General features: G+C 47.7%; 1 protein-coding gene across 4 annotated transcripts in view; it reads right to left on the minus strand.

The window, feature by feature from the left end:
- The window catches only part of LOC121062421 (kinesin-like protein KIF2A), a 118,497-nt gene that overhangs the window by 82,124 nt on the left and 14,368 nt on the right, over positions 1–22,005 (minus strand). Inside the window, exon 1 of one of the 4 annotated variants that reach the window (XM_040542411.1) lies at positions 18,033–18,156. The exons of the other annotated variants lie outside the window; for them this stretch is intronic. The gene's annotated coding sequence lies outside the window, so the exon portion shown is untranslated. Of the gene's footprint in view, positions 1–18,032; positions 18,157–22,005 lie in introns of those variants that run through there. 4 annotated transcript variants of the gene reach the window in all.

Here is a 22,005-nt window from a genome sequence, read left to right on the forward strand (position 1 = left end):
CTCGCGAGGGGGAGTAGAGGGGCAGGTGCCGATCTTTTCTCTTTAGTAACCAGTGATAGAACCCGAGGGAATGGAGTCAAGCCGCGACAGGGGAGGTTCAGGCTGGATTTCAGGAAGAGGTTCTTCACTGAGAGGGTTGTCACACACTGGAACAGGCTCCCCAGGGACGTAGTCACGGCACCAAGCCTGTTGGAGTTTAAGAAGTATTTGGACTGTGCTCCTAGTCATATGGTCTGAATTTTTGGGTAGACCTGTGTGGTGCCAGGATTTGGACTCGATGATCCTTATGGGTCCCTTCCAACTCAGGATATTCTATGATTCTATGAAAATAACTGTTGGATTTGCAAACAGATGCCATAGGAATACTAAAAAGGCCTTGTCTCTGCGATCCTGTTACCAGCAGCAACCGTCTCTGGATTCTCTGGATCTCTAAAAGCGACGGATTATGCCCAGCCATGGAAGAGAATAGATTTTGAAGTTGAGCTTCCTACACGTAATCCTGGTTACAATATAACTTGTTATCAAAGGTGTCTTTTAAAGAATACTGATGGAGATTCAGAGGGCAGTAATACTGAACCTGGGTGTGGAAATGTTACCCGTGACGTAGGAAATTATTCATATTGTTCCGAATGTGGTAATTACAGGAGTGCTAATATATATAATGCACACCAAAAAACGCGCAGGAATCATTTGGTAACTGGATGACCAGTCCCAAACTGCAAAGGGTGGTATTGGCTATGTGGTAATAGGGCCAGGTAAGTGTTGCCCCTAGGATGGAAAGGAGCTTGTTCCCTGGGGGCAATAAGTCTGAACATAGCCATTATTGAGGATATGCAAAGCCAAAGCACAGGCCTCCTTGAGACCCACCTATGCAGAATCAAGAGGACTTCAATTAATCCTCTAGTGGAGAGAGGAACGGCATTTCACAAGTTCCTGAGGTGGTTTATCCCTTGGTTAGGGGTGAATGAATTAGAAAATCTATTGTGAATATCTCATCTGTAGTCAAAGAATTAGAAAATAGCACTCTAGATGCGATCCAGGCACTGCAAGAGGAGGTAACAAGTCTGTCAAAGATGGTATTCCAGAATCTACTGGTAATGGATTTATTACTGGCCTTGCAAGGAGGGGTTCGCACTATAATTAATGCCAGCTGCTGTATGTATGTAGACCAAACGGGGCGAACTGAGACTGATCTCAGAAATATTTGGGAGAAAACCAAGATCTTACATGAGGTGGCCCAAGACGACACTTCGTGGGGATTTAGAGACATTTGGGAAAAAATTGACCTCATGGTTGCCTGGATGGGATTGGCTCAAGCAACTCTTTGTTAGTATTCTAGTAATAATAGTACTGTGTATTTTGATCTGCTTGCTTATTCCTTGTATTATTCCTTGTATGACGTATCAAAAATATATGTTCTTGGCAGAGACTGTCATCTCCCATGACATCCGAAGAAAAATATTGTGTCCTAATGTTGGAAAAACTCGAGAGTGGGGGATGTGAAGAGGTTCAGAACCAACAATAGGAGTAAGAAAAGACGAAGGGGGAACTGTAAGAATTAAAGTTATGGTTTTGCAGTGGAAAATTCCACTAACCTTGCATATTTAAAAGTGATTGCGCAGGCATAACAGTGGGGGGAATGTTAAGCGGATAAGGGGACAATGGAAGGTCCTACTGTCCCAAAATAAGGAGGATGGCTAAGAAAAACAAGACAAGCAGTTGTGGAATCAGCAAGAACAAGAAGCTACAAAATCACGGACCCCTCTGGTTCCAAAAGAGAAAAGGAGAAATGAAAAGTTGGTCATATAAAACTGTACATACAGGGCATAGTAACAAGCGTCGGGTAGGTTGTGAACCTGTAGTACTCAGCCAGTGAGGAATCAAGCATCGGGTAATAGGGGATATAGGGCTATGATACACTTCTGCTGCACACTCCTCCTTGCAGGACACCTGCCATTGCAATTGTGAATAAATCAGCTTCACAAGAGACCCTGTCTTAGAAAATTATTGGGATATTTCTCACAACAATGAACAATGATCCCAGAGACCCAGATGAAGTCAAGTGCACACAACAGAAATTTGTATGGAGTGCGCTGTTGTTGTATGCCAATTCATTGGCAGTAATGACCTGGGAAGACGTAGAAGAGCCCACGGTGGATGAACTGGCTGGCCAACTCTGGCAGTACGAAGAATGTTTCTGTTCCTCCTTATGGGTCCTGTGTCTCAGCTGTGGAGAGTCTTTCTCAAGAAGTCCACCAACTCAAACCGAATGCTGTGCAGAAACTGTCCTGGGAGTTCAAGCAATTCAAAGAGGATACGTCCTACTCCCTACCTGTCCTATTAAACTGTCTTTAAACTGTCTGGGGGGAATGAACGAATGACTCTGTGGTGCTTATCTTCCTGCTGGGTTAAACCGCAACAGTGCCCCACATTGGGCACTAGAAAGGACTGTTGCGGTTTAACCCCAGCAGGTAGCTAAGTACCTCACAGCCGCTCACTTGCTCTCCCCAGGTGGGACTGGGGAGAAAACTGGAAAGTTAAAAGTGTCATAACTTGAGATAAAGACAGTTTACTGAGTAAAGCAAAAGCCGCACGCGCAAGCAAAGCAAAACAAGGAATTAATTTGCTACTTCCCATCAGCAGGAAAATCCAGGAAAGCAGGGCTCATCGCGCGTAATGGTTTCTTGGGAAGACAAACGCCATCGCTCTGATCTTCCCTCCCTTTGGAATATCCCTTTGGCCAGGTGGGTCACCTGTCCTGGCTGTCCTCTTGCAGCTTCTTGTGCAATCCCACAGCCTCCTCGCTGGCAGGACAGCATAAGAAGCTGAAAAGTCCTTGACTCTGTGTAAGCACTGCTCTGCAACAACTAAAACATCAATGTGTTATCAGCATTATTCTCATCCTAAATCCAAAACACAGCACCATACCCGCTACTAGGAAGATAATGAACTCTATCCCAGCCAAAACCAGGACAAGCTCTTGAACGACAAGAGTTGAAATCCTAATCTTCACAGAGTTTTCTCTTCTCTTTTCCATGTTTAATACATGTGGTTTTACGTGGCAAGCTTTTGGTAGCAGGGGGCTACAAGGGTGGCTTTTGTGAGAAGAATCCAGAAGCTGCCCCATGTTAGATAAGGGTCAGTTTCAGCTGGCCCCAAAAGGGACCCAAGTGATGGTTTCGGTGACCTCATGTCAGTATCCACCCACGAGCCAACCACCCCATGCCCAAGAACCACATGCCGCTCCCAAAACATGAGCTGACCGTCCTGGGACAGTTCATGTATACATTGCTTCCACTGGACACCTGTTTAAGCATGAAACCCATCTTGGTCTTTATCTACCTGTCATTGTCTAGGTCTCCTCCACCTTGCATCTTCTGGAGAAACTGACTGCTCATGGCTTGGACAGTTGTAGAGTTCACTGGGTAAAAGAATGGCTGGACAGCCAGGCTCAAAGAGTCATAGTGAATGGAATTCAATCCAGTTCGCAGCCGGTCACCAGTGGTGTTCCCCAGGGCTCAGCATTGGGGACAGTTTGTTTAAAATTTTTATCAGTGATCTGAATGAGGTGATCAAGTGCACCCTCAGTAAATTTGGAGATTATACCAAGTTGGACAGGACTGTCAATCTGCTTGAGGGTAAGAAGGCTTTGCAGAGGGATCTGGACAGGCTAGATTGATGGGCTGAGTCCAATTGCATGACATTCAACAAGGCTAAATGCTGGGTGCTGCACTTGTGTCACAACAACCCAATCCAGTGATATAGGCTCATGGAAGAGTGGATGGAAAGTTGCCCAGCAGAAAAGGGGGTGCTGGTCGACAGACAGCTGAACATGAGCCAGCAGTGTGACCAGGCGGCCAAGAAGGCCAATGGCCTCCTGACTAGGGAAGTGATTGTCCCTCTGTACGTGGCACTGGTGAGACTGCACCTTGAGTACTGTGTTCAGTTTTGGGCCCCTCACTACAAGAAGGGTATACTGGATTTCCGTGGCAAGGGTTTGGTAGCGGGGGAGGGGCTGCAGGGGTGGCCTCTGTGAGAAGAGTCCAGAAGCTGCCCCATGTTAGATAAGAGCCAGTTCCAGCCAGCTCCAAAAGGGACCTGCCGCTGGCCAGAGCTGAGACAACGAGCAATGCTGGTTGCGCCTCTGTGAGAGCATATTTAAGAAAGGGAAAAACTGCTGTGCAACAGCAGCTGGGGGAGAGAGGAGTGAGAAACAGCCCTGCAGACACCAAGGTCAGTGCAGAAGGAGGGCAGGAGGTGCTCCGGGTGCTGGAGCAGAAGTTCCCCTGCGGCCCGTGGAGAGGACCATGGTGGAGCAGGTTGTGCCCCCTGCAGCCCATGGTGTATCACGGCGGAACAGATTTCCACGCTGTAGCCTATGGAGGAGCTCACGGTGGAACAGGTGGATCTGACCTGAAGGAGGCCGCAGCCTGTGGAGAAACCCTGCCGGAACAGACTCTGGGCCAGACCTGTAGTCCGTGGAGAGGAGCCCACGCAGGAGCAGGTGACCTGGCAGGAGCTGCCGCTCGTGGGGAACCCATGCTGGAGCAGTTTGCTCCTGAAGGATGGACCCCATGGTACGGACCCATATTGGAGCAGTTATTGAAGAGCTGCTGCCTGTGGGAAGCCCACGCAAGACCAAATCGGGAGCGACTGCATCCCGTGGGAGGGACCCTGTGTTGGAGCAGGGGAAGAGAGTGACCATGAAGGAGCGGCAGCTGACCAAATGTTATGGACTGACCGCAGCCCCCATTCCTTGTTTCCCTGCGCTGCTCGGGGGGAAGAAGGGGATGGATGGTGTGTGTGTGTGTGTTTAGTTTGCCTTTACTTTCTCACTGTTCTAGTCCACTAGTGATAGGCAATAAATTACATTAATCTCCCTATGCTGAGTCTGTTTTGCCCGTGATGGTAATTGGCGAGCAATCTCCCTGTCCTTATCTCAACCCTTAAGCCCTTTCCATCATATTTTCTCCCCCCTTTTTTTTTTCTTTTAGGAGGGGGAGTGAGAGAGCAGTTGTGGTGAAGTTGAGCTGCCCAGCAGGGTAAAACCACCCCACATGCTGCTGGCTTACTGTGTGAGAGGATTCGGTATTTTCTGTTCATTCATCAGCCCGCTTTGATCTCCTTTCACTTGTCATGGCAAAGATTAAACCTGTTTTTTTAATTATTATTTGTTCTGTGTGAAAAATAATAAAAGACAGGAGCAGGTAATATGATATATGACTGCTCTGTAACTAATATAGTGTGACACGTTTCAGCTGTAAACAGTGTTTTTCTTCAAAATTTGTAAAATCTGTTGACATGCTAATGATTATAATAATATTTTATAGAATACGTTTCTCTAAACTTACATTTTTCATATATCACTTTTCTTTTGGTTCCAGATTGACATCTGGGCCAAGCCTTAAAACAGTAGCAGAAGATTGTACCAATGTAAGCTTGATGAGTTTGCCAGTTTCCCCAGTGATGAAAAAATTTTGTGTTCTTGCAGACCCAGCATTGTAGCAATGGCAGAAGTGGCACTGCTACAGGAAAAAAAGTGGTCTCTTGCTATTTTGCTAACAACCCAGAAAGCTAATTAAAACAGTTCTACAACAGTGTTCTTGCACAAAATTAAGTCACTAGAGGTTATTAGCTGCAGAAAAATAAATGGAGAGGTGTACTGAGGACTTCGCACAAAGAAAACTTGCACAAAAATGCTCATCCAAAGAATATTTCCAAAGAAGTGAAGTGCAGGAATGCCATGCTGACTGAGTCTGCTTCAGCACAGTCACCAGCAGAATTAGGGCATGGTCCCAAGGGCAGGATGTGCTTATGCAACATTGTTTGGGTGCGGAGGAAAGGAGGAAGGTCTGTGTGCAGCAGGGAGGGCATGGCTGTGGTTCCTACCCCTACATCTTGGTTTTTCCAAATCTATGCTGATGCGCACAGAGGAAGGTGAAAACTGTGCTCATCGTGCATGTTGGGTATTGCGTGGAGTGAGCACAGTGTAAATAGTGGTTGTGTTCATGCTACCGTTTACTTGCCCTAAGCAAGTTTACTTGCAGCGTAAGCACCAACATTGACACGGTGGGTACCAGAAGTCCAGAAGTGAGGATCCAGACTTTTCTTTCACTGTGTGTGGGGGGGGGAGGGCTGAGGCGTGCCGAGAGAGTGCTGTTCAAGAAGCAGAAATGGCAGCATTTATTCAGGAAAAAATACGTCTCAGAGAAATAAAAACTTGCAAGTGCTAGAGGAAAGGATCCAAAGAAAGGGGGAGTGGTGTTGGTTTTTTTTTTCTTTTTTTTTTTTTCTTTTTAATAAGTAAAATACTACTTAACCTTTTTTAGTAGAGAACTGAATCTTATTCTTATGCTTGGGGCAAGGACAAGCGCAGAGGTTAAAAATGGTTGTGTAATGTAATGTTCACAGTAAGGTAAGTGCTGCAGATGTGAAAACACTGCTGCCCAGGGTGCCGGCTGCTTCATGAGTCCCTGTGTTTGCTGTGCTTTCATTTGAGTTTTAGTCAGTCTGTCCCTCTGAATGCTACATTAGACTGCACATATTTGCTGGTACCTTCCCTGACACTTGCAGCCTCTCTTTTTGCTTAGGTTTAACTTGGTGTGAATGATTAGGCAGCCTTTACAATAAAAGAAATGCTAAAAATATACATCTGTTTCTTGTGTTGTTATGTGAGATAATTTGGGATACCAGTTAAGGTTTTTCTTCCTTTCTGTCCCTCAGCAGGCCCTAAAAGGTTTGGATTGTATAAAAACATGAACTTTGGAGAACTACCAAATTATGACTGAAATAGCTAAATCAGAAGCTTGAAACAATGGGTGGATGAGACAACTTGGGTTGATTTGGGGATTGGGCGTTTCAGAAAAGGAGAAAAGAATCACAGAATCATCTAGGTTGGCAAAGACCTTCAAGATCACCAAATCCAACCATCAACCTGACTTACCAAGTCCCATCATTAAACCATGTCCCTTAGTGCCACGTCCACACATCTCTTTTATATCTCCAGGGATGGGCACTCCACCACTTCCCTGGGCAGCCCGTTCCAATGCTTGACCACCCTCACTGTGAAGAAATTCTTCCTGACATCTGATCTAAACCTCCCCTGGTGCAACTTGAGGCCATTTCCTCGCATCCCATCTCTTGTCACCTGAAAAAAAGAGATTGACGCCATCCTCGCTGCAACCTGCTTCCAGGTAGTTGTAGAGGGCAATGAGGTCTTCCCTCAGCCTCCTTTTCTCCAGACTAAAACAGCCCCAGTTCTCTCAGCCGCTCCTCATAACTCTTGTTTTCTAGTCCCTTCACTAGCTTTGTTGCTCTGCACGTGCTCGAGCAACTCAGAGCCCTTTGTAGTGGTTTTATTCTGCTGGGCAGCTGAACTCCACTGCAATGGCTCTCTCACTCCCCCTCCTCAAAGAAAAAGGGGGAGAAAATATGATGGAAAGGGCTCAAGGGTTGAGATAAGGACAGCGAGATCAATCAACAATTATTGTCACGGACAAAACAAACTTGGCATAGGGAGATTAAAATAATTTATTACCTATTACAAACAGGCCAGAGCAGTGAGAAACTAAAAGCAAACTAAAAACACCTTCCTCCCATCCACCCTCTTCTATGTCCTCAACCGAGTGGCACAGGGGAACGGGAAATAGGGGGTTGCAGTCTGTCCATAACACTTCGTCTCCGCCACTCCTTTACGATCTCTCTCTTCCCTGCTCCAACACAGGGCCCCTCCCACGGGATGCAGTCGCTCCCGATCTGATCAGCAGCTCTTCAATAACTGCTCCAATATGGGTCCGTACCATGGGGTCCATCCTTCAGGAGCAAACTGCTCCAGCATGGGTTCCCCACGAGCGGCAGCTCCTGCCAGGTCACCTGCTCCTGCGTGGGCTCCTCTCCACGGACTACAGGTCTGGCCCAGAGTCTGTTCCGGCAGGGTTTCTCCACAGGCTGCGGCCTCCTTCAGGTCAGATCCACCTGTTCCACCGTGAGCTCCTCCATAGGCTACAGCGTGGAAATCTGTTCCGCCGTGATACACCATGGGCTGCAGGGGGCACAACCTGCTCCACCATGGTCCTCTCCACGGGCCGCAGGGGAACTTCTGCTCCAGCACCCGGAGCACCTCCTGCCCTCCTTCTGCACTGACCTTGGTGTCTGCAGGGCTGTTTCTCACTCCTCTCTCCCCCAGCTGCTGTTGCACAGCAGTTTTTCCCTTTCTTAAATATGCTCTCACAGAGGCGCAACCAGCATTGCTCGTTGTCTCAGCTCTGGCCAGCGGCAGGTCCCTTTTGGAGCTGGCTGGAACTGGCTCTTATCTAACATGGGGCAGCTTCTGGACTCTTCTCACAGAGGCCACCCCTGCAGCCCCTCCCCCGCTACCAAACCCTTGCCACGGAAATCCAGTATACCCTTCTTGTAGTGAGGGGCCCAAAACTGAACACAGTACTCAAGGTGCAGTCTCACCAGTGCCACGTACAGAGGGACAATCACTTCCCTAGTCAGGAGGCCATTGGCCTTCTTGGCCGCCTGGTCACACTGCTGGCTCATGTTCAGCTGTCTGTCGACCAGCACCCCCTTTTCTGCTGGGCAACTTTCCATCCACTCTTCCATGAGCCTATATCACTGGATTGGGTTGTTGTGACACAAGTGCAGCACCCAGCATTTAGCCTTGTTGAATGTCATGCAATTGGACTCAGCCCATCAATCTAGCCTGTCCAGATCCCTCTGCAAAGCCTTCTTACCCTCAAGCAGATTGACAGTCCTGTCCAACTTGGTATAATCTCCAAATTTACTGAGGGTGCACTTGATCACCTCATTCAGATCACTGATAAAAATTTTAAACAAACTGTCCCCAATGCTGAGCCCTGGGGAACACCACTGGTGACCGGCTGCGAACTGGATTGAATTCCATTCACTATGACTCTTTGAGCCTGGCTGTCCAGCCATTCTTTTACCCAGTGAACTCTACAACTGTCCAAGCCATGAGCAGTCAGTTTCTCCAGAAGATGCAAGGTGGAGGAGACCTAGACAATGACAGGTAGATAAAGACCAAGATGGGTTTCATGCTTAAACAGGTGTCCAGTGGAAGCAATGTATACATGAACTGTCCCAGGACGGTCAGCTCATGTTTTGGGAGCGGCATGTGGTTCTTGGGCATGGGGTGGTTGGCTCGTGGGTGGATACTGACATGAGGTCACCGAAACCATCACTTGGGTCCCTTTTGGGGCCAGCTGAAACTGACCCTTATCTAACATGGGGCAGCTTCTGGATTCTTCTCACAAAAGCCACCCTTGTAGCCCCCTGCTACCAAAAGCTTGCCACGTAAAACCACATGTATTAAACATGGAAAAGAGAAGAGAAAACTCTGTGAAGATTAGGATTTCAACTCTTGTCGTTCAAGAGCTTGTCCTGGTTTTGGCTGGGATAGAGTTCATTATCTTCCTAGTAGCGGGTATGGTGCTGTGTTTTGGATTTAGGATGAGAATAATGCTGATAACACATTGATGTTTTAGTTGTTGCAGAGCAGTGCTTACACAGAGTCAAGGACTTTTCAGCTTCTTATGCTGTCCTGCCAGCGAGGAGGCTGTGGGATTGCACAAGAAGCTGCAAGAGGACAGCCAGGACAGGTGACCCACCTGGCCAAAGGGATATTCCAAAGGGAGGGAAGATCAGAGCGATGGCGTTTGTCTTCCCAAGAAACCATTACGCGCGATGAGCCCTGCTTTCCTGGATTTTCCTGCTGATGGGAAGTAGCAAATTAATTCCTTGTTTTGCTTTGCTTGCGCGTGCGGCTTTTGCTTTACTCAGTAAACTGTCTTTATCTCAAGTTATGACACTTTTAACTTTCCAGTTTTCTCCCCAGTCCCACCTGGGGAGAGCAAGTGAGCGGCTGTGAGGTACTTAGCTACCTGCTGGGGTTAAACCGCAACAGTCCTTTCTAGTGCCCAATGTGGGGCACTGTTGCGGTTTAACCCAGCAGGAAGATAAGCACCACAGAGTCATTCGTTCATTCCCCCCAGACAGTTTAAAGACAGTTTAATAGGACAGGTAGGGAGTAGGACGTATCCTCTTTGAATTGCTTGAACTCCCAGGACAGTTTCTGCACAGCATTCGGTTTGAGTTGGTGGACTTCTTGAGAAAGACTCTCCACAGCTGAGACACAGGACCCATAAGGAGGAACAGAAACATTCTTCGTACTGCCAGAGTTGGCCAGCCAGTTCATCCACCGTGGGCTCTTCTACGTCTTCCCAGGTCATTACTGCCAATGAATTGGCATACAACAACAGCGCACTCCATACAAATTTCTGTTGTGTGCACTTGACTTCATCTGGGTCTCTGGGATCATTGTTCATTGTTGTGAGAAATATCCCAATAATTTTCTAAGACAGGGTCTCTTGTGAAGCTGATTTATTCACAATTGCAATGGCAGGTGTCCTGCAAGGAGGAGTGTGCAGCAGAAGTGTATCATAGCCCTATATCCCCTATTACCCGATGCTTGATTCCTCACTGGCTGAGTACTACAGGTTCACAACCTACCCGACGCTTGTTACTATGCCCTGTATGTACAGTTTTATATGACCAACTTTTCATTTCTCCTTTTCTCTTTTGGAACCAGAGGGGTCCGTGATTTTGTAGCTTCTTGTTCTTGCTGATTCCACAACTGCTTGTCTTGTTTTTCTTAGCCATCCTCCTTATTTTGGGACAGTAGGACCTTCCATTGTCCCCTTATCCGCTTAACATTCCCCCCACTGTTATGCCTGCGCAATCACTTTTAAATATGCAAGGTTAGTGGAATTTTCCACTGCAAAACCATAACTTTAATTCTTACAGTTCCCCCTTCGTCTTTTCTTACTCCTATTGTTGGTTCTGAACCTCTTCACATCCCCCACTCTCGAGTTTTTCCAACATTAGGACACAATATTTTTCTTCGGATGTCATGGGAGATGACAGTCTCTGCCAAGAACATATATTTTTGATACGTCATACAAGGAATAATACAAGGAATAAGCAAGCAGATCAAAATACACAGTACTATTATTACTAGAATACTAACAAAGAGTTGCTTGAGCCAATCCCATCCAGGCAACCATGAGGTCAATTTTTTCCCAAATGTCTCTAAATCCCCACGAAGTGTCGTCTTGGGCCACCTCATGTAAGATCTTGGTTTTCTCCCAAATATTTCTGAGATCAGTCTCAGTTCGCCCCGTTTGGTCTACATACATACAGCAGCTGGCATTAATTATAGTGCGAACCCCTCCTTGCAAGGCCAGTAATAAATCCATTACCAGTAGATTCTGGAATACCATCTTTGACAGACTTGTTACCTCCTCTTGCAGTGCCTGGATCGCATCTAGAGTGCTATTTTCTAATTCTTTGACTACAGATGAGATATTCACAATAGATTTTCTAATTCATTCACCCCTAACCAAGGGATAAACCACCTCAGGAACTTGTGAAATGCCGTTCCTCTCTCCACTAGAGGATTAATTGAAGTCCTCTTGATTCTGCATAGGTGGGTCTCAAGGAGGCCTGTGCTTTGGCTTTGCATATCCTCAATAATGGCTATGTTCAGACTTATTGCCCCCAGGGAACAAGCTCCTTTCCATCCTAGGGGCAACACTTACCTGGCCCTATTACCACATAGCCAATACCACCCTTTGCAGTTTGGGACTGGTCATCCAGTTACCAAATGATTCCTGCGCGTTTTTTGGTGTGCATTATATATATTAGCACTCCTGTAATTACCACATTCGGAACAATATGAATAATTTCCTACGTCACGGGTAACATTTCCACACCCAGGTTCAGTATTACTGCCCTCTGAATCTCCATCAGTATTCTTTAAAAGACACCTTTGATAACAAGTTATATTGTAACCAGGATTACGTGTAGGAAGCTCAACTTCAAAATCTATTCTCTTCCATGGCTGGGCATAATCCGTCGCTTTTAGAGATCCAGAGAATCCAGAGACGGTTGCTGCTGGTAACAGGATCGCAGAGACAAGGCCTTTTTAGTATTCCTATGGCATCTGTTTGCAAATCCAACAGTTATTTTCATAGAATCATAGAATATCCTGAGTTGGAAGGGACCCATAAGGATCATCGAGTCCAAATCCTGGCACCACACAGGTCTACCCAAAAATTCAGACCATATGACTAGGAGCACAGTCCAAATACTTCTTAAACTCCAACAGGCTTGGTGCCGTGACTACGTCCCTGGGGAGCCTGTTCCAGTGTGTGACAACCCTCTCAGTGAAGAACCTCTTCCTGAAATCCAGCCTGAACCTCCCCTGTCGCGGCTTGACTCCATTCCCTCGGGTTCTATCACTGGTTACTAAAGAGAAAAGATCGGCACCTGCCCCTCTACTCCCCCTCGCGAGGAAGCTGTAGACTGCGATGAGGTCTCCCCTCAGCCTCCTCTTTTCCAGGCTGAACAGGCCAAGTGACCTCAGCCGCTCCTCATACGTCTTCCCCTCTAGGCCCTTCACCATCTTTGTAGCCCTTCTATGGACACTCTCCAATAGTTTCACACTCTTTTTGTACTGTGGTGCCCAAAACTGCACACAGTACTCGAGGTGAGGCTGCACCAGCGCAGAGTAGAGCGGGACAATCACTTCCCTCGACCGACTAGCGATGCCGTGCTTGATGCATCCCAGGATACGGTTGGCCCTCCTGGCTGCCAGGGCACACTGCTGGCTCATATTCAGCTTGCTATCAACCACAACCCCCAGATCCCTTTCTGCGGGGCTGCTCTCCAGCGTCTCGTCGCCCAGTCTGTACGTATAGCCAGGTTTGCCCCGTCCCAACAGGACCTGGTGCAGGTGCAGGACACGGCACTTGCTCTTGTTAAAATTCATGCAGTTGGTGATTGCCCAGCTCTCCTGGCGAGACTCGAGAAATGTTCTGGATTCATTGAAGATGCTGACTTTCTCCCCATCCTATCACCAATCCATAGAGGGCAGGTATTACTAGTATAAGTTTGGAATACATTATCTTTAATGATTCAAGAACATGAAGGCTACAAAGAAGCAAAAGCTCCTGGGGGGGATTTCTTCATAAAAATTTTCATATCCCTTTACTGGGCCATAAGGCCATCGCCCAGTTCACCAAAACCGGCAATACTGATTAAGTCTAGTCCTGAAATTAGGGTTTTCCTTACGTATCTCAGTGCCCATTCTCTATACTTTAAGGTTTTTCCCAATCAGCACCACACTTCTGGTGGCGATTATGTACCCCCCCCCCCCCAGCTTGTCTTCAAATTCTGGGTTTCCAAATCACCATCACTACGAAGAATGATATACATACTAATATAAAAACCAGAATCCCCTGGGGACACTCTAATTCTGTGTAATCTGACTCTTTTCCCCAATTACATGTGATATTCATTATTTTTTCCTAAGGAGAAGTTAAAGGTTAGTTTACAACCATGATTCACACCTCCTCCTAATTTTTAATTGTAATGGTTCTCCTATAGAATCATAGAATCATTAAGGTTGGAAAAGACCTCCGAGATCATCTGGTCCAACCATCACCCTACTACCAATGTCACACACTAAATCATGCACCTAAGCACCATGTCCAACCATTCCTTGAACACCCCCAGGGATGGCGACTCCACCACCTCCCTGGGCAACCCATTCCAATGCCTGACTACTCTTTCCGAGAAGAAATGGCTCCTAATTTCCAAACTAAACCTCCCCTGGTGCAACTTGAGGCCATTTCCTCTAGTCCTATCGTTGGTTATCTGTGAGAAGAGGCCGATCCCCAGCTCCCCACAACTTCCTTTCAGGTAGTAGTAGAGAGCAATAAGGTCTCCCCTGAGCCTCCTCTTCTCCAGACTAAAAAAAAAAAAAAAACAGTTCCTTCAGCCGCTCCTCATAGGACTTGTGTTCCAGTACCTTCACCAGCTTCGTAGCCTTCTCTGGACATGCTCCAGGGCCTCAATGTCCTTCTTGTACTGAGGGGCCCAAAACTGAACAAAGTACTCAAGGTGTGGCCTCACCAGACCAGAGTACAGGTGGACGATCACCTCCCTGGTCCTGCTGGCTACACTATTCCTGATACAATCCAGGATGCCGTTGGCCTTCTTGGCCACCTGGCCACACTGCCGGCTCATGTTCAGGTGAGCGTCTCAGGGTCAACTGATGCCTTCACCTGGGTGTAATGAGTCCACCCTTTCTCACCTGTTCATCTCAGCAGTCAGGAGTACTTGGAATGGTCTGTCCCATTCAGGTAACTTCAGTTCCCTCCATGTTCATATCAGAACCCAATCTCCTGCTTGGCACGGATGGATCGGGACTTCCAACGGTGGGGTCTGAGGTAACAATCCACGTTTTTCTTAGCCATCCTCCTTATTTTGGGACAGTAGGACCTTCCACTGTCCCCTTATCCGCTTAACATTCCCCCCACTGTTATGTCTGCGCAATCACTTTTAAATATGCAAGGTTAGTGGAATTTTCCACTGCAAAAACACAACTTTAATTCTTACATTGTCTAGGTCATCTTAAATCACCTCCAGCACAGCTAATTCCCTCAGGTACTGGACACCACTCTCCACAGTAGTCCGCTTGCCTGGCTGACATATAATATCTTCCTTGAAGGGATACCTTTCCTTCACGCATGACAAGAGTCGCCTCTAGAGGCTGAGGGCTCGTGCCTCTTTTCCCATCATTTTCTCAATGCCCCCTCCCCTAGAGAGGGATCCCAGCTGCTTGGAATCCCTAATTTGAGGTTACTGGCCCTGTTTTCAGCTGAAATCGACCCCACTACTTCTGAAATCTTTTCACATATCTTGCAGCTCATTCTGGGATATAAGGATCAGGTGGTAACTGCAGTGTTTATGAGATATTCCTCTTACTCCTCCTGTTCCCTTGATGGCCCTGCTTCAGAATAACCTGCCTTTTCATCTTCTTCCTCCTTCCCCTTCTCAGTAGGAGTTTCCTCCCTTACTAAACAATCTGACTTTTGCATCCATTGTTTCTTCTTGTGTATAGCAACAACTGATACCAGCACTGGTCTAGCTGCAGTGCCTGTCGTAGGGATTGGGATGGACACAGGGCCTGTCGCTTTCTTGTCAGATCCAGAGACCTGCTCTTCCCCTTGAGGTTGATGAACAGTGTAGAACAAGGCTCAGTAGGCATGGGTCAGGCCCCAGCATGCTGCAGTGATTTGTGTCTCTCTGGAATTGCATTCTAGAGTGTGACAGCATACTTTCTCCAAACATTTTACTAGTTTTTCAGGACTCAGCACTTGTTAACGGGTGACGTTTTAAAATACTGGAGGTGCCCACTGTCCTAGTGTCCTGGTTTCAGCTAGGACAGAGTTAATTTTCCTCCTAGTAGCTGGCAGGGTGCTATGTTTTGGATTAGGATGAGAAGAGCGCTGATAACATGCTGATGTTTTAATTGTTGTAGAGCAGTGCTTACACCAAGCCAAGGACTTTTCAGCTTCTCGCTCTGTCCTGCTAGCGAGCAGGCTAGGGATGCAGCAGGAGCTGGGAGGGGACAGACCCAGGACAGCTGACCCAAACTGGCCAAAGGGGTATTCCATACCATCTGACGTCATGCTGAACAATATATAGGGGTGGCTAGCCGGGGTGGAGGGGGGGGGCCGGCTGCTCGGGGATAGGCTGGGCATCGGTCAACGGGTGGTGAGCAATTGCATTGTGCATCACTTATTTCGTACACATTATTACTATTAATACTATTATTATTATTATTATTGTTATTATTTTCCCTGTCTTAATAAACTGTCTTTATCTCAACTCACAGACTTCACTTTCCCGTTTCTCTCCCCCATCCCGGAGAGGGAGGGGGGAGGGTGAGCGAACGGCTGTGTGGTGTTTAGCTGCCAGCCGGGCTAAACCACAACAGGGACGCAGGCATTGACAAAGAAATTGGAGATGGAGCACCAGGCTTCAGCCTCTGGAGGTGTCTCCTGTCAGGTGTGAAGGAAAGGTATCCCTTCAAGGAAGATCTTGTATGTCAACCAGGCAAATGGACCACTATGGAGAGGGGAATCCAGTACCCAGTGGAATTAGCCATACGGGAGGTGATTTATAGGGACCTAGACAACAAAAAGATATCCACAGTTCCAGATGAAGTCAAGTGTACACGACCCATGTGGCGGAAGTTTGTACGGAGTGCACCATCAGCATATGCTAGTTCATTGGCAGTAATGACCTGGAAAGACCATGAGGAACCTGGTCTGATGCTGGGGTAACGAGGCCAATAGCCTGGAATTAGAGGGCAGGGAAGCCAGGCAGCTGGGGTCCCTCGCTAGGGAAGAGGGCACTGAGAAAATGGTGGGAAAAGGGGCACAAGTCTTCACTCTCTGGAGGCGACTCCTGTCATGCGTGAAGGAAAGGTATCCCTTCAATGAAGATGTTGCATGTCAGCCCAACAAGTGGAACACCATGGACAGAGGTATCCATTACCTAAAGGAATTAGGTGTGCTGGAGGTGATTTATGATGACCTAGACAACGACCAGAGATGCAAAGTTTCAGATGAAGTCAAGTGTACGCGATAAAGTTTGTACGGAGCGCACCATCATCGTATGCCAAATCATTGGCAGTAATGACCTGGAGAAACTGAGAGGAATCCACGGTGGATGAAGTGGCTAAACAACTCCGGCAGTACAAAGAAAGTCTCTCTTGTTCCCTACAGATCTGTGTCTCAGCTGTGGAGAAGCTTTCTCAAGAGGTCCACCAACTTAAAGAGAATATATCTTCCTCCCAAACTGTACGAACCAATATCTCAGCTATCAAGGGTAAGTGTCCCTCTGCTCAAGAAAGGGGATATAGTGGGTACATACCATGTGCCACCCTGTGGTTTTACCTATGTGACCATGGAGAGGACATGAGGAAATGGGATGGAAAATCTACCTTGACCCTAGAGGCACGGGTACGTGAGTTGCAAGGAAAAGCCATCAAAAAAGGGGGGGTCTTCTGGGAAAATTGCTGCTCCAGACTCCATCAGGCAGTCCCCCAGAGTAATGAATACTATGACGAGGACTAGAGGGGTCCTGCCTCCTGCAAGGTGCAAGAAAGGGACAGCTGGATTTATTGGACTGTGTGGATTTGACATCCTGGCACATCAGACCCACAGAAGTATAAGGCTTTAGTAGACACCGGTGCACAGTGTACTGTAATGTCATCAAGCTATAAAGGGCCAGAACCCATTTGTATTTCATAAATGACAGGGAGATCTCAACAGTTAAGTATTGGAGACTGAAGTGAGTCTAACTGGGAATGAATGGCAAAAGCACCCCATTGTGACTGGCTCGGAGGCTCTATGCATCCTTGGCATCTGGGGAAAGGTTATTTCAAAGATCCAAAGGGTACCAGTGGGCTTTTGGCATAGCTGCCTTGGAGATGGAGGACATTAAACAGGTGTCTGCCTTGCCCAGTCTCTTGCAGGACCCTTCTGCTGTGGGGTTGCTGAGGGTCGAAGAACAGCAGGTGCCAGTTGCTACCATGACAGTACACCGGTGACAATATTGCACCAACAGAGACTCCCTGATTCCCCATCCATAAGCTGATTCGTCAACTGGAGATCCAAGGAGTGATCAGCAAGACTCGCTCAACCTTTAATAGTCCCATATGACCAGTGTGAAAGTCTAATGGAGAGAGAAGGCTAACAGTGGACTATCGTGGCCTGAATGAAGACATGCCACTACTGAGTACTACAGTGACAGACATGCTAAAACTTCAATAAGAACTGGAAAATGCACCAAAGTGGTATGCCACAACTGATATCAAACAAGCAAACTAAAAAAACCTTATCCCCATCCACCCTCTTCTACGTCCTCCCCCCAAGCAGCTCAGGGGAACGGGCAATGGGGATTACTGTCAGTCCATAACGCTTTATCTCAGCCACTTCTTCATGGTCACTCTCTTCTCCTGCTCCAATGTGGGGTCCCTCCCACAGGATGCTGTCCTTCCTGAACTGATCACATGTGGGCTTCCCATAGGCAGCAGCTCTTCAAGAACCGCTCCAACATGGGTCCCGCACGGGTGGCAGCTCCTGCCAGATCACCTGTTCCTGGGTGGGCTACAGGTCTGGTCCAGAGTCTGCTCCGGCAGGGGCTCTCTATGGGCTGCAACCTCCTTCAGGTCAGATCCATCTGCTCCATTGTGGGCTCCTCCACGGGCTGCAGTGTGGATATCTGCTCCATCATGGTACACCATGGGCTGCAGGGGGACAACGTGCTCCACCATGGTCCTCTCCATGGGCTGCAGGGGAACTTCAGCTCCGGTGCCTGGAGCACCTCCTGCCCTCCTTCTGCACTGACCTTGGTGTCTGCAGGGCTGTTTCTCACTCCTCTCTCTCCCAGCTGCTGTTGTGCAGCATTTTTTTCTCTTTCTTAAATACGCTGTTCCAGAGGCACAACATCGTTTATTGCACAGTTCGGGCCAGCGGCGGGTCCCTTTTGGAGCCAGCTGGAACTGGTACTTTTCTATCATGTGTCAGCTTCTGGACTCTTCTCACAGAGGCCACCCCTGCAGCCCTCCTGCTACCAAAACCTTGTAACCTAAAACCAATACAAATGGATGTCGTTAGATCCCAATGGATGTGATCAACAAAATAATGGCTATGTCTCCAGCAAATTGCAAAAAGGAAACAAGCTTTCTTAGGCATCTTAGGTTAAAGGTTAAGGTTAAACAACTATTTAAGAATACTATCCAGGGATCTGCCCCGAGGCAGGATAGTAATGAGTGGCAGGGTGTGCTGGAGGATATGGGTAAGTATCTAGGTGTTGTGGTTTAGCCCGGCTGGCAGCTAAACACCACACAGCCATTCGCTCACCCTCCCCCCTCCCTCTCTGGGATGGGGGAGAGAAACGGGAAAGTGAAGTCTGTGAGTTGAGATAAAGACAGTTTATTAAGACAGGAAAATAATAATAATAATAATAATAATAATATTAATAATAATAACGTGTATGAAATAAGTGATGAACAATGCAATTGCTCACCACCCGTTGACCGATGCCCAGCCTATCCCCGAGCAGCCGGCCCCCCCCTCCACCCCGGCTAGCCACCCCTATATATTGTTCAGCATGACGTCAGATGGTATGGAATACCCCTTTGGCCAGTTTGGGTCAGCTGTCCTGGGTCTGTCCCCTCCCAGCTCCTGCTGCACCCCTAGTCTGCTCGCTAGCAGGACAGAGCGAGAAGCTGAAAAGTCCTTGGCTTGGTGTAAGCACTGCTCTACAACAATTAAAACATCAGCATGTTATCAGCGCTCTTCTCATCCTAATCCAAAACACAGCACCCTACCAGCTACTAGGAGGAAAATTAACTCTGTCCTAACTGAAACCAGGACAGATATCCACCCCTTATTCCATACCATTTATGTCATGCTCAGGTTACACTCTTTCCAATACCTTCTAATTAATCACCATTTTCATCTATGATATATAGCAATCATGGTAGTGATGACATACAGTATTATAAGATAATTAACATACTACAATTCAACTCATGGGCTATTCTCACCCAGTATTAGGTCCCCTTGAGGTACACACCGGACCTCCCCATTCTTTTGCATTACCCACCAAGTGCATCCAGGTCCCTGAGCAAAAGCAATCCCACGAATGGGTTTGCCTTTTCCTGAGGCAGGAGTAGCCCAGACTGTCTTCCCCAGCATGTTTCTTACGTGCACTACAGGAACTTTATCCCCTTCTACAGTGCGTAACAGGTTTGACTGGGCAGGTCCAGCTCGGTTGGCAGATCCTCTAGTATTGACTAACCAGGTGGCCTTTGCCAAATGTGTATCCCAATTTTTGAATGTCCCAGCACCCATTGCTTTCAGTGTAGTCTTTAACAGTCCATTGTATCGTTCAACTTTCCCGGAGGCTGGTGCATGATAGGGGATGTGATACACCCACTCAATACCATGTTCTTTGGCCCAAGTGTCTATAAGGTTGTTTCGGAAATGAGTCCCATTGTCTGACTCAATTCTTTCTGGGGTGCCATGTCGCCATAGGACTTGCTTTTCAAGGCCCAGGATAGTGTTCCGGGCGGTGGCATGGGGCACAGGATATGTTTCCAGCCATCCGGTGGTTGCTTCCACCATTGTAAGTACATGGCGCTTGCCGTTGCGGGTTTGAGGGAGTGTGATGTAATCAATCTGCCAGGCCTCTCCATATTTGTATTTCAGCCATCGTCCTCCATACCAAAGAGGCTTTGACCGTTTGGCTTGCTTAATTGCAGCACATGTTTCACAATCATGAATAACCTGTGCTATAGTGTCCATGGTCAGGTCCACCCCTCGGTCACGAGCCCATCTGTATGTTGCATCTCTACCTTGATGGCCTGAGGTGTCATGGGCCCATCGGGCTATAAATAATTCACCTTTATGTTGCCAGTCCAGGTCCACCTGAGCCACTTCAATCTTAGCAGCCTGATCCACCTGCTGGTTGTTTTGATGTTCTTCAGTAGCCCGATTTTTGGGCACTTGAGCATCTACATGGCGTACCTTTACAACCAGGTTCTCTACCCGGGCAGCAATATCTTGCCACAGTGCAGCAGCCCAGATGGGTTTGCCCCTGCGCTCCCAGTTGTTCTGCTTCCATTGCTGTAACCACCCCCACAGGGCATTTGCTACCATCCATGAATCAGTATAGAGATAGAGAACTGGCCACTTTTCTCGTTCAGCAATATCTAAGGCCAGCTGAATGGCTTTCACTTCTGCAAACTGACTCGATTCACCTTCTCCCTCAGCAGCTTCTGCAACTTGTCCTGTAGGACTCCATACAGCAGCTTTCCATCTCCGATGCTTTCCCACAATACGACAGGACCCATCAGTGAACAGGGCATATTTCTTCTCATTTTCTGGTAGCTTGTTGTACAGTGGGGCTTCTTCAGCACGGACCACCTCCTCCTCTGATGATATCCCAAAGTATTTGCCTTCTGGCTAGTCCATAATCACTTCCAAGATTCCTGGGCGACTGGGGTTTCCTATTCGAGCCCGCTGAGTAATCAGTGCAACCCACTTGCTCCATGTAGCATCAGTTGCATGATGTGTAGAGGGGACCCTTCCTTTGAACATCCAACCCAGTACCGGCAGTCGGGGTGCCAGGAGGAGCTGCGCTTCAGTACCGACCACTTCCGAAGCAGATCGAACTCCCTCATATGCTGCCAATATTTCCTTTTCGGTTGGAGTATAGCGGGCCTCAGATCCTCTGTATCCCCGACTCCAAAACCCCAGGGGTCGACCTCAAGTTTCCCCAGGTTCTTTCTGCCAGAGGCTCCAGGTGGGACCATTCTCCCCGGCTGCGGTGTAGAGCACATTCTTTACATCTGGTCCTGTTCGGACTGGCCCAAGGGCTACTGCATGAACTATTTCCTGCTTAATTTGTTCAAAGGCTTGTCGTTGCTCAGGGCCCCATTCAAAAGCATTCTTCTTACGGGTTACTTGGTAGAGCGGGTTTACAATCAGACTGTAATTTGGAATATGCATTCTCCAAAACCCCACGACACCTAGGAAAGTTTGTGTTTCCTTTTTGCTAGTTGGTGGAGACATAGCTGTTATTTTGTTGATCACATCCATTGGGATTTGACGACGTCCATCTTGCCATTTTATTCCTAAAACCTGGGTCTCTCGTGCAGGTCCTTTGACTTTATTTTGTTTTATGGCAAAACCGGCCTTCAGAAGGATTTGGACTATTTTCTTCCCTTTCTCGAAAACTTCCTCTGCAGTGTCACCCCACACAATGATGTCATCGATGTACTGCAGGTGTTCAGGAGCCTCCCCCTGCTCCAGCGCAGACTGGATCGGTCCATGGCAAATGGTAGGGCTATGTTTCCACCCCTGGGGCAGCCGATTCCAAGTATATTGGACTCCCCTCCAAGTGAAAGCAAACTGTGGCCTGCACTCTGCTGCTAGAGGGATGGAGAAAAATGCATTAGCAATATCAATTGTGGCATACCACTTGGCTGCCTTTGATTCCAGTTCGTACTGGAGTTCTAGCATGTCCGGCACTGCAGCACTCAGTGGTGGCGTGACT

The sequence above is a fragment of the Cygnus olor genome, chromosome W (assembly GCF_009769625.2).
Source record: "Cygnus olor isolate bCygOlo1 chromosome W, bCygOlo1.pri.v2, whole genome shotgun sequence".
Classification (NCBI taxonomy): Eukaryota; Metazoa; Chordata; class Aves; order Anseriformes; family Anatidae; genus Cygnus; species Cygnus olor.